The sequence below is a fragment of the Oryza brachyantha genome, chromosome 1 (assembly GCF_000231095.2).
Source record: "Oryza brachyantha chromosome 1, ObraRS2, whole genome shotgun sequence".
In the NCBI taxonomy this organism is placed as follows: Eukaryota; Viridiplantae; Streptophyta; class Magnoliopsida; order Poales; family Poaceae; genus Oryza; species Oryza brachyantha.
This window is the reverse complement of record NC_023163.2, coordinates 14,144,782-14,161,858: the sequence shown is the minus strand read 5'-3', so window position 1 is coordinate 14,161,858 and position 17,077 is coordinate 14,144,782.

The window sequence follows — 17,077 nt, the reverse complement described above, 5'->3', positions numbered from 1 at the left end:
CGTGTGTGGGACAATCGTTTTCACCATGTTAATGTAGGTCGTGGACCATATTTTTTTAACTCATGTATGTCTCGATCGATATATGAGTATTTCATTATTAATAAATTAATTTAGCTAATTAAACCTTGCTCCATGTGCCACATTTTTATTGTTAGATATATTATTTGTGGTTAATTAGCTTGGTGTTAACAGTTTGAGGGCAGGTTAATACTTCCTCTGTATTTTTATAAATAATGTTGTTGACCTTTTGATAAAAGTTTAATCATTTAAAATTATGTGTAAATATGGAAAGATGTAAGTTATAATTAAAATATATTTAATAATAAATCTATTCATAAAAATATAAATGATAACTATGTAAGTTAAGTTATTTTAATAAGATAAATGATTAAACATGTGCAATAAAGTTAAGAGTATTATATTAAAATACATATAGAGAGTATATGTTTTTATGGAGCTCAACTATTCATTAAATTATTTATATATGCCAAGTATTTAATAAAATTTTATAAAATGATTTTTGAAGCATAGGCATTGTGCTAGTACAGTATAAAATTGAGTCCCGATGACCGTATTACTCATCCGTTTTATATTATAAGCTATTTTAGCTCTATTTAGATTCATGAATCAATCCATGAATATATGTTATATATGTGTCCAGATTCATTAGCATCTATTTCCTCCGTTTCGCAATGTAAGACTTTCTAGTCTTGTTTAGATTTATATAGATGCTAATGAATCTAGACATATATACATATATATATATATATATAAATTATTTATATATATATATATACAAATTATATACGAGACTAGAAAGTCTTACAGAGGTAGTATATGATTTAGGGAGGATCGAAATATCTTACAACATCAAACATAGGTAATAATTATTTCGACGAACAATGAGAATGGCATATGTTATTTTTGGAAAATTATAACTTTCTTTGTGATACTAAGTGTTAACATTAAAACTTGATAAAATTTCTTATTGGATTCGGTTAAAGAAAGGATGTGATCAACCGATGTAAAGTTTATCCAGTAGAGTCTGAATTCAAGAAGGAATCGTGAAGACCATGTGTGATGATTTAATTCTATCTATTAATTAGGTAGTATTTAGTATTTTTTTTATGTCTAGATTTAGAGCTTGGTCAGGACTTGTGTGTTTCATTTAATCTATTAGAAAATACATGTCATGTTCTATATAGACTAGTATCTACCTATGGGTATAAATATGTACACACAGGGTCATCGTAAGACATCTACATACACCGATCAAATACAAATTTTGGCGCATCACCACCCTCCTCACCGAGGTTTCATTACCGGCGAAACTTGGCACCTAATGCGGGGCTACATCACTTTGATCTCCGGCAAAGAGGTAAGTTCTATGTTTCGCTGGCCTCGATAGTCGTATCGGCTAGATCAGAATTGTCTCAATTTGATCCAATCTTCTGATATGGTTATACGATTGCTAGTTACTGTATCAGTTTTAACTTAAGTTACTTTTGTATCTTGGGTTGATCTGATCGACCACTTTGGGTGATTTACGTTAATTTGATATTTTCTATTTGACATATTCAATCTAGTATTGTCTCGGTTCGGTCCAATCTATTAGATTGTGTTTATGAAATAGTTTACATCAGATCAATATATCATGCTCATTGTTTTATCAGAGTTTTAATCGATAAGTTATCGGTCATCGGCTTGATTGTGATATCGATATATTTAGTATCTTGCTTGACGTTGCTAGGCGTAATCTTGAACTGTCTCGGTTCGGTACGATCTTCTAAGATTATTTTTAGCAAACTAGGCTAGGTATTTTATAGATCTTGGTCGATTTTCAGTTGGTTATAGCCGATGATCTTTGCTAGTTCGCATACTCATTGCATTTATATCAATAGGATAGTCGATTCCATTACTATATTGCTTTTACACCAATCGACTTTATTTATTTAGATTAGTGGTTATTTATATTGCATCAGCTTATGAGGATCACATGCTAGTTGGTTTTGACCGATCGTAGCAAATGATTTATTGTTTGTTTAATTATTTGAGTTCATCCCTACTAGATTTCTAGCGATCTAAACTTTCAACAACCGATTGCTCAGCTTATCGGCTAAACACCACCACATTAATATCCTATCAGCTGGGATCTCAGTGACCTATCAGCTCGATATCTGACAGGTTTGTTTTATTATTCATCTTGTCAGTTGCAGGATCAAACTGACTGACACACTCACACTTTATAAGAATTTAGGTACTGCATTGGAGCAACTGTCACACCCTGAGTTTTTGTCCTAAGCCTAAAAACAAAACCCTAATTTATTTGCAAGAAATCTTGTTGGTTTAACCAGGAGAAAATAGTCAAAAAAAATTACTTAATTAAATCGTCTAAAGACCGCGAAAACATGTTTTCATTTTTCATTGGGTTAAAATTGACTAACGGGATGTATAGGTGAATTTCAGAAGAATCACAGTAAAAATTCACCAAATAAAAGTCATTCAAAGTTTTTAACGGCAACTAGGTTGTCCGTTTTTCTTTTCTTTAACCATAGGTTTTCGTTTGGGCCAAATCAGAGTATCACTCGGATTTTTAGGCCCAAAAGCCCCTAGGCTTCCTTGTTTCCTCCCCTGCGACCAAACTCCTCTCCTCCTCCCTGCCGCACGCCCCCACCTCTCCCCTATCGTGCGCCCAACACCCCATCCCCACCCATGCCGCCATCCCCCACCTCCCCTCAAATCTAATCCTATTAGGACTCTATTCCTAATTCAATCCATAATCCTAATCCTAGTTTCCTTAGGACTCTAATTCATATTCCTTTGGGAATATATTTATTCCCTTTTATAGGGGATGAATACCTTATTTTATCTCTAGGTTTTCTCCTATAAATAGACCCCTAGCCCCAAACCTTTTTTCCCATTTGTTTCCTATGCCTAGCCCCACGCCACACGCCTCATGTGCCCAAGCCACCGCTGCCCTAGCTGACTGTCACGCCCAGAAATTTACACCAAATTTCTGAACAATAGCATGTATTAAATCTCGGTCCAGGTATCAGCCTGAGTACACACTATGACAAATTAATACACAAGTTTCACGACTTAAAAACAAATAAAAACAATTATCTATCGAAATGCAGCGGAAAAGGAAAACAAACTAAACCATCTAATCTTCAGCTTTAGCTGGCGATGACGGCTCCACATCACAGACATTCTCGACGGCGGACTGAACCTCACTTTAACCTTGGGAACAACCTTCTTCTGACTTCTGACTGAAACTCTGGCACTTGCTCTGGTGGGGAAAATTAAGCAAGGCTGAGTACAAACCACCGTACTCAACAAGTAACACCCAAGAGGAGGGGGAATAATGAATGCAATAGGGTATTAAGGATAGGCTAGGGTTAAATTGCACAAAGTTACAGTAATTTAGCAAAACAGTAAATAAAAATAGGATGAAATAAAAGTAAAGTAAACATTTAAAATAATCATCCATTGTTCAACGTTACACCACGTTGCAACAGGCCTAAACCACTGTCCAGCGTTACACCACACTGCAACAGGCTCAACCCTCTGTCCAACATTACACCACGTTGCGACAGACCCAAACCACTGCCAACGTTACACCATGTTGCGCAGGGTTAAACCAGTTCCAAGATTAATCCAATTATAAAAGGGGTTCAACTAATCCCAGTGAATCTGTCGGTTCGCCCAATAACCGCGAGCACGGCTATTCAAATAGTTTTACTCTGCAGAGGTGTACAACTTTACCCACAAGACATGGCTCCCAAGCATGTTACCATGCCCCAACGTATCACCACGATACCTTAGTACGGAAACCATGATAAGACCTTTCACCTAACCCTCCCTAGACAATCGCACCGCACTTCAAGTTTCACCCCCTCCTTTACACCAAGTCGGGCAGTCCCCTCTTGTGCCTTGGTGAATCCGGAAGCAGCAGAGGCTTTCGTTACACCACGATTGCCCGTCCATACTTCATCACGCTCACCCTTGCCTTGGTACGTCGAATAGGGACAAGCTAGATTACGAGTCTCACCGTTGCCCATTCTGGTTTGTGGTTAGTACGTGTAAGACTTTTAGGGTTTCCTGAGAATCGGTCCTTAATTGCCATGGGCACGACTCTCAAAACCATGCACCCACAACCCACCATAAGCAATATTTTAGTTGTATTAATCCTCAACGGGATATTAATAATGATTACAACCATTAAAGGTCTATCAAAGTTTAATCAATAATTAAATAAGAATTGGTGAGCTAGTTGAACTAAGCATGGCTAAGCATTGACTAACCATAATTCTAGTCAAATTAACCCTGGGATGACAATAATAATAAATGGGGATCAACAGGTATAAAGGTAAATGCCCAATAGATAAATAAAGTAAATACAATTGAATACAATGCATGTTTGAATGTAAAAGCGGGGGATTTTATAATCATAGGTTCAATATGATCAAAGAAGGGTACCACTTGCCTTGCTTAGACTCACGAGGAACTTCGGCGACGACTTCGGGAACGAACGGCGCTGCGGCGGGGTCAAAACCTACGACAAACAAGGCAAAACAAGCAAAAACAGACTATAAATCTACTGAAACAGAGAAAGAAACTATTTTTAATGGATTCTTGGCATTTTTCTGGATTTAATGAAATTTGAATGGACCTAAACGGAGACTAGATGAATTACTTATGAATTTTAGAAGATTATCTGTGTTTTTAAACTAAACAGAAAACCTTAATGAATTATTGCGCAATTAATTGGAGGCATGACGTCAGCACTGAGGAGAGAGGAAAGCTGACAGCCGGGACCCACATGGCGGTGAGAGAGAGGGAGAGGGGAGGCTGACCGGCTGACGAGTGGGGCCCGCTCATCAGTGGCCCAGAACAGAGGAGGACGGGGCGGCCTCGGCCGAACAGGGGGGAGAGGCGGCGCCGGCCGGGCAGGTGGCGGAGGGCGGCGACCGGCGGACGACAGCGTGGACAAGCGGGCGGCGACGGGCGACGGTGATCCGGCGGACGGCGATGCGAGAACCGGCGGCGGCGCTGAGAGCGGCGGCGCCAAAGGAGGACGGTGGCAGCTCGGGGAGAGCGACGGCAATGACGCGACGAGCGCGGCGGCACTCCGACAGTGGCGGGGTCGCGTCGGTGACAGCAAGGCGAGGGTGGCGGCTGGCGGACGGGCGACGGAGAAAGCCGAAGCGCGCAAGAATGCGGCGGCGGCGTCGGCTCCGGCGGCCACGGGCGGAGAGGAAAAGAGAGGGAGGGGGAGGACGGCGACGGCTTACCGGTGGTGGGGACAGCAGCGGCAAGTCGGCGAGGCTTGTGCACACGCGGTGACGGCCGACGGTGAGTGAGAGCGGCGGTGGAATACGAGATTGATCGGCGGCGGTGGCAGAGACCGAACGCGGTGCACGGCGACGACGACGCGGAGTGGAGGCGACGCGGCACGGCACGCGCAGAAGGCGGCGGCGCAAGCCGCCGCATGGCGGTGCGAGTGGGCAAGACGATGGTGGCGGGCGCTTGTGGCGGCGACAAGCGTGGCCGGAGAGAGGAGGGAGGAGCGGCGCGACAGCGGTGAAGTTATTAGGTCACGGCGGTGGCATGCAAAGGGCGGGGGTGGTTAGCCACAGCGGCACGCGGATGGCTGCCGGTGGTTGCGGGGCGGCTGTTGCGATGCGCGGACGCGGAGGAGGTGGTTGTGCGGCACGGACGGGAAAAGCAACATGGCTGTTGGGCCGGCGCGAGCAGAGCAGCGGGATCGGCGGCGACCGTTGCGAGCGACGGCGCGACCGGGGAAAGCGGAGTGATGGTTGCGCGCGGGAGGAGGTGGCGTGGCGGTGGCGCGGCTAGGCGGCAGGCGGCCGGGCGGTGGCGCGAGCGGTGGTCGGCGACGTCGGCGCGATGGCAGCGGACGGCAGCGACGACCGACGGCGCGGCGAGGGGCGGCTCTAAGGAGCGGCGGTTAGGCGGTGACCGAGGAAGAGAGGAGGCGCATGGTCGACGGCAGCAACGGCGCCCGACGGCGACGGTGAACGGCGCACGCACGGAGGGGAGGCGGTGCGGCTTGACGAGTGCGGCCGGCCCGGCGTGCAGCTGGCGGCGGCAGTGCGGTGGCATGGCGCAGCGCGGCCAGCGCGGTGGCGAGGCCTACGCGCAGCGCGGGTGCGGCACAGAGCGAGGCGGGCATAGGCGCTGACGCGGCGGCATGCAGCTTGGTCGCGGGCGGAGGAGGACGCCGGGCACGCGCGACCGAGAAGGAGCGGAGAGGTCGCCGGGTGGCGGCGGAGGACGTCGGCCGACGGTGAGCGGCGGGGCGCACTCTCGGTGGCACGAAGAAACAGAGGAAGGGAGGAGAGCGGGCTTACTGACGGACGACGGCGGTGAGGGCGCGAGGATGACGACGCTCGGGCGGCCTCGGTGTCCGGCGGCGCGATGACAACGGCGCACGGGTATCACACCCAGAGTTTCGTCCTAAGCCTAAATCATAAAAAGAAATCCGTAAATAACAATTGGCTTAATTAACTCAGGAAAAATCCCTCTAAAAGGAATTAATTCAATTAAATCGAGGCTGGCAAATCGACTAACAGGATTTAAATTCAAATTGCAAAAGTATAAAATTTGGCCGAACAAATTAATTTAAAACTCGGCAAAAGTGGGGTTTTCCTTTTTCCCTCATTTTTCCTTTCTTTTTCCCTTCCTTCTCAAATTGGGCCGAAGTCCAATTTTCCTCCCTCTCTCTTTTTCTTTTTCTTTTCCTTCCCGGGCCGGCCCACAGCCTCCTCCTCGGCCGGCCCAGCCGCGCCGGCCGCTCCCCTCCGCCCGCGCGCGCCCCGCCTGGGCCGCGGCTTCGGCCCAGCTCCCGCGCCGCGAGTCCGCGCCGCCTCCCTCCTCTCTCCCGCGCCACTGACAGGTGGGGCCCACCTGTCAGTGACTGTTTCGCGCGCCCGCGCCGCGCCGCGCCGCGTCCGAGCCGAACTCCGCGCCGTCGCCGCAACCGCCGCCGCCGCAACGGCCGCCGCCGAGACCGTGTCGTCGCCGACTAGGTCTCCAACCTCCGCCCGCCCTAGCCGGTGCCGCCACCCTATAAATCCCGAGCCGCCGCGCGCCGTCGCTCACTTTCCGCCGTCCGCTCGAGTCGCCGCCGCGCTGCTGCCTCTCGCCGCCGCCGCGCAACTTCGCCGTCGGACGCCCTCGCCGCTGTCCAGCCGCGTCGTCACCTCAGCGTCGCTGTCGCCGACCAGTCGCCGTCCTCGTCGTCGCCGGTGAACGTCCCTGCGCCGCGCATTCCTCCGTCGCGTGGTCGCCGTCGCGCCCGGTCGCCTCGCCGCCGCCGATCGATCTCCGCCGCCGCTGCCGATCTCCCGCTCCAACCCGCGTCGTCACCTTCGCCTCGATCTCGCCGACCCATCCGCACCCTCGCCGCCGCCGGTGAGCATCCCCATCCTCCTCCCCTCTCTCCCCTCTTCGGCCGACCGCCGCCGAGTCGCGCGCCGTCGCCGGACGAGACCGAAGCTCGCCGCTCCCGCCAGTCGCCGTGGTCGTCGTCGCCTCCGCGTCGCCGACGTCTGGCCGCCGTCGCTTGCGCTCGCGAGTGCCGCGCCGTCGTCGCTCGCCAGTCGCCGTCGCCGCTGTCCTTCCACCGTCGCCGTGCGCCGCCGCCGCCGCGTCGCTTGCTGCTCCCGCCGGTCGCCGCCGTCCGCCCAAGCCACGCTCTGCTCCCCTCCTCTCTATTCCCTCTCGCTGACGAGTGGGCTCCACCCGTCAGTCACCCCGCGCCCCTCCTTCCTCTCTCCTCCCGTGGGACCCGCGTGTCAGTCTCTCCCTCTCCCCTTCTCTCACCGACAGGTGGTCCCCACCTGTTAGCCGTCAGGTTCCTCTCTCCTCGCTGACGTCAGCAGCCCCATTAATTGCGCAATAATTGATTTAGGACTTTTCTGTTTAGCTAAAAAACCCAGAAAGCTTCTAAAATTCATAAGTAATTCATCTAGTCTCCGTTTAGGTCCATTCAAATTTCATTAAATTCATAAAATTATCAAGAATCCATTAAAAATAGTTTCTTTTGCTGTTTCAGTAGAGTTTGTGCCTGTTTTATTTATTTTTGTGCTTTGTCGCTTAGATTCGGACCCCGCCGAATAGCCGGTTTACTTCGAGTTCGTCGCCGAAGTTCCCCAAGGGCCAGAGCAAGGCAAGTGACACTCATCCTTGAACATATTGAACCCATTATTGCAAATTCCCCGCTTTATTACTTCAAATATGCATTGTTTTAATTAAAGTACTTACTTTATGTTATTTTCGGGTAAACCTTATTATTATGCCGTTGTTTATCCAACTTTATTCATTGCTGGACCAGGGGTAACTTGATTAGAGTCAGGCCTGGGTTAATGCTTAGCCATGCTTAGAACAAATAGCTCATAGGATCACATATAATTATGCTTAGTTCTGAATAGCTGAGATAATGATTCACTACCCGGTTCGGGTTAATGTCAACTAAAATATTGATAATGGTGGGCTGTGGGTGCATGGTTTTGAGAGTCGCACCCATGGCGATTAAGGACCGGTTCACGGGAAACCCTGGAAGTCATTAAGTGCTAACCACATGCCGAAATGGGTAAGGTGAGATTTGGAGCATGACTTCGAACTATTTGACGTACCCAGGCAAGGGTAGGCGTGATGGAGGATGGACGGGCAATCGTGGTGTAACGAAAGCTTCTCCTGCTTCCGGATCTACTAAGGCACAAGAGCGGACTGCCCGACTTGGTGTAAAGGAGGGGGTGAAACCTGAAGTGTGGTGCGATTAAATAGGGAGGGTTGTGTAACGGGTCCTATCACGGTCTCCTTTCCGGTATGCCGTGATGGTATGTCGGCGCACGTTCAAGTGTAGTGGAGTCGTGTCTTGTGGGTACAGTAGTACACCTCTGATCAGAGTATAAACTATTCGAATAGCCGTGCCCACGGTTACGGGCGAACTCCCAGCTTCACTGTGATTAGTGAACCTTTAATAACTTGAGTAAATTGGTTATCTCTCGGGACTACTGCAACGTGGTGTAACGTTGAGTAGTGGTTGGGCCTGTTGCAACGTGGTGTAACGTTGGGTAGTGTTGTGGTACTTTACAACTGCTTATTTTATTTATGCTTTACTGTTCTCAATTACCTTTATTCTTTAAGCTCTGTTGTTTATTTAAACTGCTGCTTTGTCGCAACTAACCCTAGCCTGTCCTTGTTAATCCCGTTGCATCATTTATCTTCCCCTTGTCCGTGTTACTTGTTGAGTACGGTGGTTTGTACTCAGCCTTGCTTAACTTTCCCAACCCAGAGCTAGAAGCAGAGTCCGATGGAGGTGCCTCTCAGGAGTGAGCTGTTCCGCCGTCGAAGTGTTGCCTGTGGACTGGAGCCGAACCCGCTGGAGCTAGTCTACCCCTTTGTTTTTCTTTCCGCTGCATTTCCGCTAGAATAAGTGTAATTTTCAGTTGTTTCTAAGAACGATGGTTATGTAATCAACATTGTCTTTTTGTGTACCCTGGCTGGTCCTGGACAGGGATTTAATACACAATTAAGTTCAGAAATTCGTGTGAGGAATTTCTGGGCGTGACAACGGGCGACGAGAGCGGCGCTCCGTGGCGACGACCGGTGACATCCCGAGGCGGGGCATTGGCGCTCAAGCGGCGGCGAGGGCCGGGCGCGGGGCAGAGAAGGGCGGCAGCGTAGCGGCGACGATGAAAGGGAGCGAGTGGCGGCCAGGGAGGGGATTTATGGTGGCGGCCGGTGTGTGCGGGAGGTGGTTGTGACAGCCGGCGCGGACGCGGAGGAGGCGGGGACGTCGTTAGCAGCGGCGTGGAATGTGGCCGGCGGTTGCACGCGGCAGTTGGCAGCGGCACGGGCGTGGGCAAGGTGGCGTGGCCGGGACGCGACGGCGCGGCGGCGAGGGCGCGATAGGCTTGGCGAGAGCGGCGGCTTGGCGCAAACCAGCAGAGCGACGGCGCGGGCACGGAACGCGCCGGGAGAGAGGGAGGAGTAAGGGGAGAGGGTCTCAAAGGCGACGAGAACGACGCCGGCGATGAGGATGGGGCAGCATCGCGACGGTGAGGGCAGCGGTGGCTCGAGAGGGCGAAGGGGGAGCAGTGGCGGCCGCAGAGGGGATTTAAAGGTGGAGGCCGGCGCGTAGGGCAGGGAGGTAGTTGGTGACGGGCGCGGGAAAGGGGGCGGCGCCGGGAGAAGCGGGGCAGTGGTTACGCCGGGCGACGGATTTGGCGGCGACCGGGGAAAGTGGAGTGGGTGCGGCGGCGCGAGCGGCACGCGCGGCCATGGCGCGACAGAGAGCGACGGCGTGGCAGCGCTAAGCGGCAGGACAGCGCGGCGACGAGGGAGAGATTGAGGAGGAAGGGGAGAGCTCACCGGATGGACAACGACGACGGTGGGGCGGCGGACGACCGACGATGGCCGAGACCGGCGGGCGAAGGCGCGAAGGTGGAGACCGGTGGCGATGGCCGACGGCGGGGAGCAGCGCCCGACGGTGAACGCGGCGGCGACACGACGGGAACGCCGGGCGGCTCGGGGAGGCGACGACGACGCGACGGGCGCGGCGGCGCGACAACGCTCCGACGACGGCGGGGTTGCGTCGGTGTCGGCCGGAGGAGCTAGACGGGCCCGACAGGTGGGGCCCACCTGTCGGTGTCCTGGGAGAGGGAGAGGGAGACGAAGAGGACTTGGGGCTCGGCGGTTTGGGCCGTGGCCTGGCTCGGCACGGTGCGGGAGGGAGAGAGGTAGGGCGAGCTGGGCCGGGAGAAGGACTGGGCCGACCCAGCGGGAGAGGAGGAGGAGGTTGAAGGGAGAGAAAAAAAGGAAAAGAAAAAGAAAAGGGAAAAAGGGAAAAAAGGGAGAAGGGAAAAAGAAAAGAAAAAGGAAGGAGGGAAAAAAGAAATTGCCTCCAATTTTGCCGATTTTTATTAAGTTTATTTGAGCAAATTTTATTGACTGCAATTCAAATATAAATCCTGTTAATAATTTAAAATGCTTTCAGGACATTTTAGAACATCCAAAAAGCTTCCAATTAAATTAAATTAATTTATTACACTGAGTTTCTCCTGAACTTTAATTAACAAATTATTTTTAATGCATTATTTAATTATTTCTTGGCTAGGGTAAAACTCAGGGCGTGACACTGATGCCGCCTGGGTTCCTAGCCGCCGGCCGAGCCCCTCTGCCGAGCCTCTCCTGTCGTGAGCCCACGCCCCTGTCCCTGCCCAAGCTGAGCAATAGCAGCAGCCGTCGGCTGTTTTCTCCGCACCGATATTCAGGTTCACATGTCATTTCCTTATGAATCAATCTAAATTCATAGATTGCTTATTTGTTTAGGTTTCTAATTTGTTTAGCTAGCGTGAGATCGATTTACCGTGTGGAATTCAATTTTATGCGTAGATGGTTTTACGTTAAAGTCATTTAGTGAGTCATTAAATTTCAGTTTAACAAGTCGTTAAATCATGCCGTTAATCCCGTCATTGTTTCTACTCTTCGTTCATGGGTTCACGTTTCAACACTGATTCGTCATGCGAATCTCTCATACGTGCATGTTTTGGTCATGTCGTGCTAATACGTGTTATGTCCGGTGTTTTCTTGAGTCGTCCAAGTTGTTTTTCTATAGGTTAAGCAAGAAAACAACGTAACTTCTTAAATTCTTAACTTTTTAATCCGAAGTCCATTTAAGCCCATTTAAATTGTAATAGATCAATAATTTTGTCAAGAATCTGTTAAAATAGTTTTGTTTCCTGCTTAAATAGTCTTATAGTCTGATTGTCTTTGTTTTTACTTGTTTGTCGTGTAGAAGCCGTTCTCATCGAAGTGCCGCTTTACTTCAAAGTTGTCGTTGAGGTTCTATCCAGACAAGAGAAAGGCAAGTGACACTCTAACATTGATCATATTGATCCCATGTTTTAAAAGCTATGTTTTATATTCAAATGTGCATTGTTTTGCTAAACTGTTTTACTGGAGAATTACCTATTGTTGAGCCATTGTTTCCCATTTCTTGTTGTTTAACTTGGGTAATTTGACTAGAGTTAGACCTAGGTTTTGCATAGCCAAGATTAATTCAACATAGCTTATGAGTTATCATTTAATTAATGTTAGACAATGATAGTTGTTGATTATGATTAATTACCCGATGAGGGTTAATTGCAACTAAAATATTGTTAATGGTGGATCGTGGGTTCATGATTTTGAGAGTCGTGTCCATGGTAATTAAGGACCAGTTCTCGGGAATTTCTGGGAGTACTATACATACTAACCACAAGCTAGAGTGGGTAATGGTGGAATCTGTAGCTTAACTTTTCTCTATTTGACGCATCCAAGAAAGGGTAAGCATTATGGAGTATGGATGGGTCCCGTGATGACCTATGCTAATTCCGTATTTGCCTAGGCACAAGAGGGGATTGTCTGCCTTGGTGCAAAGGAGAGGGTGAAACCTGAAGAATGATGTCGATTGGATATGGAGGGTTAGGTGAAATGTTCTATCATGGTTTCCTTTCCGAGGTATCACGGTGATACATCGGCGCATGGTGACATGTTATGGGGCCATGTCTTGTGGATAAATTTATACACCTTTGATTAGAGTAAAACTATTCAAATAGTTGTGCCCACGGTTATGGGGTGAACTGCCAAACTCGATGGGACTAGTCTCATCTTTAATAACTTGATTAATCTGGAACTAGTATAGTTCAGATGATGGTTTTATGGGCCTGTCTGCAATGTGATGTAACGTGGACAGTGGATGATTATTTTAAATGTTTTATTCTATTTATTATATTTCGATCAACTATTTTGCTAAATAAATGTTGTTTTTATGCAAAGTAACTTTAGCCTATCCTTGATATCCAATTGCATTCATTATTGTTCCTTTTCCACGAGTGTTATTTCTTGAGTACGGTGGTTCATACTCACCCTGGCTTAATTTATCCCCTCGACCTAGAGTTTGAGTTCGACGGAGGCAGTTCTCAGGAGTAAGGTTCGTCTGGCCATCAAGTTGCCTGTGGTATGGAGCCGTTATCACAAGTTCAAGATTAGATAGTTTTAGTTTGTTTCTTTTTCGCTGCATTATCGCTAGTCAATTATTTTTATATGTTTTCAAGTTGTGGAACTATGTATTCAACTTTGTCATCATGTACTTGTGTTGATTCTTGGACTGAGGTTTAATGCATACTATTGTTCGGAAATTGATGTAAATTTCTAGACGTGACAAGTTGGTATCAGAGCAAATCTTGATTGTAGAATAAGCCAAATGGAAACCCTAGAAGCCCTCCCTCATATGCATTATGTCGGTGAAATGAGCCCAGGGGTATGCTGCGCGAAGGAAGCATGTCCTCCAACATATTACCATGTTCTTTTCGATGAAAAGATCAAGGTCGTCACAGGCGCTCGCCCCGACCTGCGGCCTTCGCCAGTGAGGCCGAGAGGCAGCCATCACTGTGAAGGAGGGCGTCGAGGATCGGGTCCTTGGTTCGCATGCCTAAGGACATGCCGGCCGAGGGATCATACTGTGTCCTCTCGTTGGCTTAAATGCGCCCTAGCACCCACATGGTGCTGCAAATACTGAGGCATGCGGGACGACGTAGTAAGTCATCGCTGAATTGATGGACGTGACAACGGACCGATAGCATGTTAGGAGCATGCGCCTACCTCGGTAGGGGATAGGACTTGTGTCAGCCCTGTCCCATCGGCCATTAATGGAAGCGATTCTTCGGCTCTCAAACAACAAAAAAAACTCACGGACTCAGTGCGATTAGCCCCTAAGCCCAACCCGGGTGTCCACACATACTAACATACGTCTATCTCTTAATCAATCCTTAATTCTGTGCTCACTGCCACACCATGTGCCTCCATGCAATACTGTGGGTGCTAACCAGCATGGGGATAGACCTAGCTCGTCGTAAATAAGTGGTCCTCCATCATGAGAAACTCTCGTCCATGGCAGACAAACACTATCCAGAAATAAGTGATCTTTGACGGGTAGTAAAATACCACATCTCAGAGTTGATCCAAATTTTATGGGTTGGAACATATGACCCATCCCAGACGATTCATATCTAATGAGTCATGACTTATTACCCATAATTCATGACTCATGATTTTGATTTTAAAATGCACCAAAAAACTGCTAAAACATATTTTTGAATATTTACTACCCATCCTACGCATGGATTTAGTGTATAAGCTATAGGGTTTGTGTTGTATACGATATTCATATTACCTTTTTGACTATTTATATCTAAATCATTTAATACATATTTGATAATTGAGATGACTGCAAATAAAAAAGTTACCACCTATAATGTTTTATGGCTAGCTTATTGTTTTCGACAACTTTTATATAAGGGATATCTCCATCCGTGGTTCTTTAAGAATTTAATTTTCGTTTTTCAATGTAGATCTCACATGGTAGCATATTTAGACATGTAAACCATATCAAATGAAAATGTTGCTAATTATAACATTGTAGATCTGGTTTAGCTCTACAACTTTGATATATGTCATTTCAACATATGAGGTTATTTGAAAAATTCAAAATTTTGTTAAGTATATCTCATCATTTGGAATGCATATTTGGTGATGTAAATTATCTCAAATGAAAAAGTTGCAAGTTATAAAGTTTTAGATATTGTCCACATCTACTACGTACTTTGATATAGGATATGTCTCCATCCTAGTTTGCAAAATTGAAAATTTTAAATTTGCACACATATGTGACACGCCATAACTAACACCCATGATAAATCTATGATGGATATAAACATAGTGGTATGCCTCATCCGAGATAAGGTCACTCATCCGGCAATAATGAATGGGACTGGTCAACTTGAGTTACCGAGCCAGTCCAATCTTCGACTTGATCTTTCGCTTATGCTTTTCTCTTGTTTTGATTTATTTTCTTTTTAGGTTCAAACCCAGATAGAAGATTTCTTTTCTTTGCTAATTCCTCCCAATGAAATTGATGGGTCATACCACTACACCCATCACATATAATATGTCATCTATGATGGATCATGATTATGACCGGTGATAGATCATGTACGATGAGTTAAAACCAGGACTTGTCACGAGTGACATGTGATTCTTGGCAGCCTAACCTCAAATGAGAGACTTTTTATCTCGTCATAGATGAGTCATCTCAAATGGGTCGTATTGATGTGTCACAGAGATAACCTGTTATGGATGTTTGGACTCTAAATAGAATTGTTCTACACGATTACGGTGTCAAATATATCTTGCATGGTATGCATGGGAATAGTATCATGCATGTCAACCAATTAGAGCGCAGGCTTGCTTCATGGTATAAGTAGAACACATATTTTAGTGAGTGTTTGAGCAATAATAGCCTGTTATTACATGTCTGTAAAATTTAACATGATCTATCTTCTAATAAATTGCTGAAGTTTTAATGATATATTAAAAAAGAGCGAACCGCTAAACATTCAATTAGATAAGGAAAACGACATTTATTAAATCTACATTCACTTTGTTCGTCATGTTTTTAAAAATTATCTTACCTTCTAAAAAGAAGAAGAATGCCCAGACGAAGGTGCAGGGGCAGCGGCGGAGCCAGAAGTTTTGCAATGGGTGTTGACAGTCATTAATTAAACTCCAATTTCACTGTCAACATTTTTACGAAATAATGGAAGATAACATGTTACCTTACCATTCTTTATTTAAACTAACATAATTTCATGTGCATTTGTTGGTTTAAAATCTTTTGCAATGGTCCGCCACTACCACCGCGCGCTCACCAAGGCTGCCGGTGCCATTGCCCACTAGGGTTGCCGCTCGCCAGGCTTGCCTAGTGGAAGAGAGAAGGATAGGAGAAGGGGAGCAGGAGAAGATATAAGGGAGAGAGAAGGTGTGGGAGAAGTGGAAGAGAGGGAGATAAAAGGTCTGGGAGAATAAGTGGACCATCAGCTGATCGTTTTGAATCACCTTTGAACGCGGTTAATTTAAAAAACTAGCAGGAATACTATTAGTGTTAATCTTTTCAATGAACAGACATGAAAGTTATTTCATCAATACTGGTTCTTGAAGGGTAAGGCTTGTTTAGGGGCAAAATGTCCGGTAGAGGTTCTTATTAGTGCCTAGTTTAGAACAACTGACATTGATGTCCTGGCCAAAATGAGGTGCTTTGTGGTAGTCATGACTTGACCGGTTGGTCTCCACTTGCTTGGAGGCCCTTTGGACAGTCTAGAGTAGTCAATCGATCTAGGCTCACTAGCTACCAAAAGCCTAGTAGGCCCCATCCAAATTTCTCCATAGAAATTAACCAAATGATCTAGTGCTCATCCAACCATCCAACTGTAACTAGGGATCGGGATCGACCATCTAGGAGTGGACATGAAGCTTCATGGCTCATTAGCTCGCTCGGCTCGGCTCGGCCTAGCTTGTTTTATTCTCGTAACGAGCCAAGTTGACATTTTAGCTCGTTAGAGATAACAAGCCAACAAGAGGCTCATGACTCATGAGTTGCTCGCAAGCCTTAACGAGGCAGACCGGTTTAGCACTCGACACTCCATACTCTAGGCACATAGGCCACATGCCACAACCCAGTTGCCCACAGGCCTGCAGAAAACCCTAGTTCCTTGGAACCGCACAGGCACACGACGCACTCCCGTCCTTCCTCTGTGCAGTTGCCAAGGCTGACTCCAACTCCCATCACCATTGCCGAATACTCTACTGCTACTCTCCTTCTCGCCATCGCTGGCTGGCCCGGCTCCAACTCCCACTCCTATCTAGGGCTAGGCAATCGGTTAGTGCGGTTTATTCGCTTCGATCTATTCGGTTTTTTAATACTTCGGTTTTTGAATATTGAAAACCGAAATTTACACTAAAAAATTATTAACCGAACCTAAATAACCGAATTATTTCAGTTAGGTTATTTCGGTTATCGGTTAAAAACCAAAGTTATTAACAGATCTTTATAAATCGAGGTGTGCGGCATTGAGGAGATGAGGAGTGCCGCATCGACGCCGCCCGCCGTGGACAAGAACTCAAGAAGGCGAGGAGGCACTAGGGCTTCTTGAATCATGGGAGATTAGAA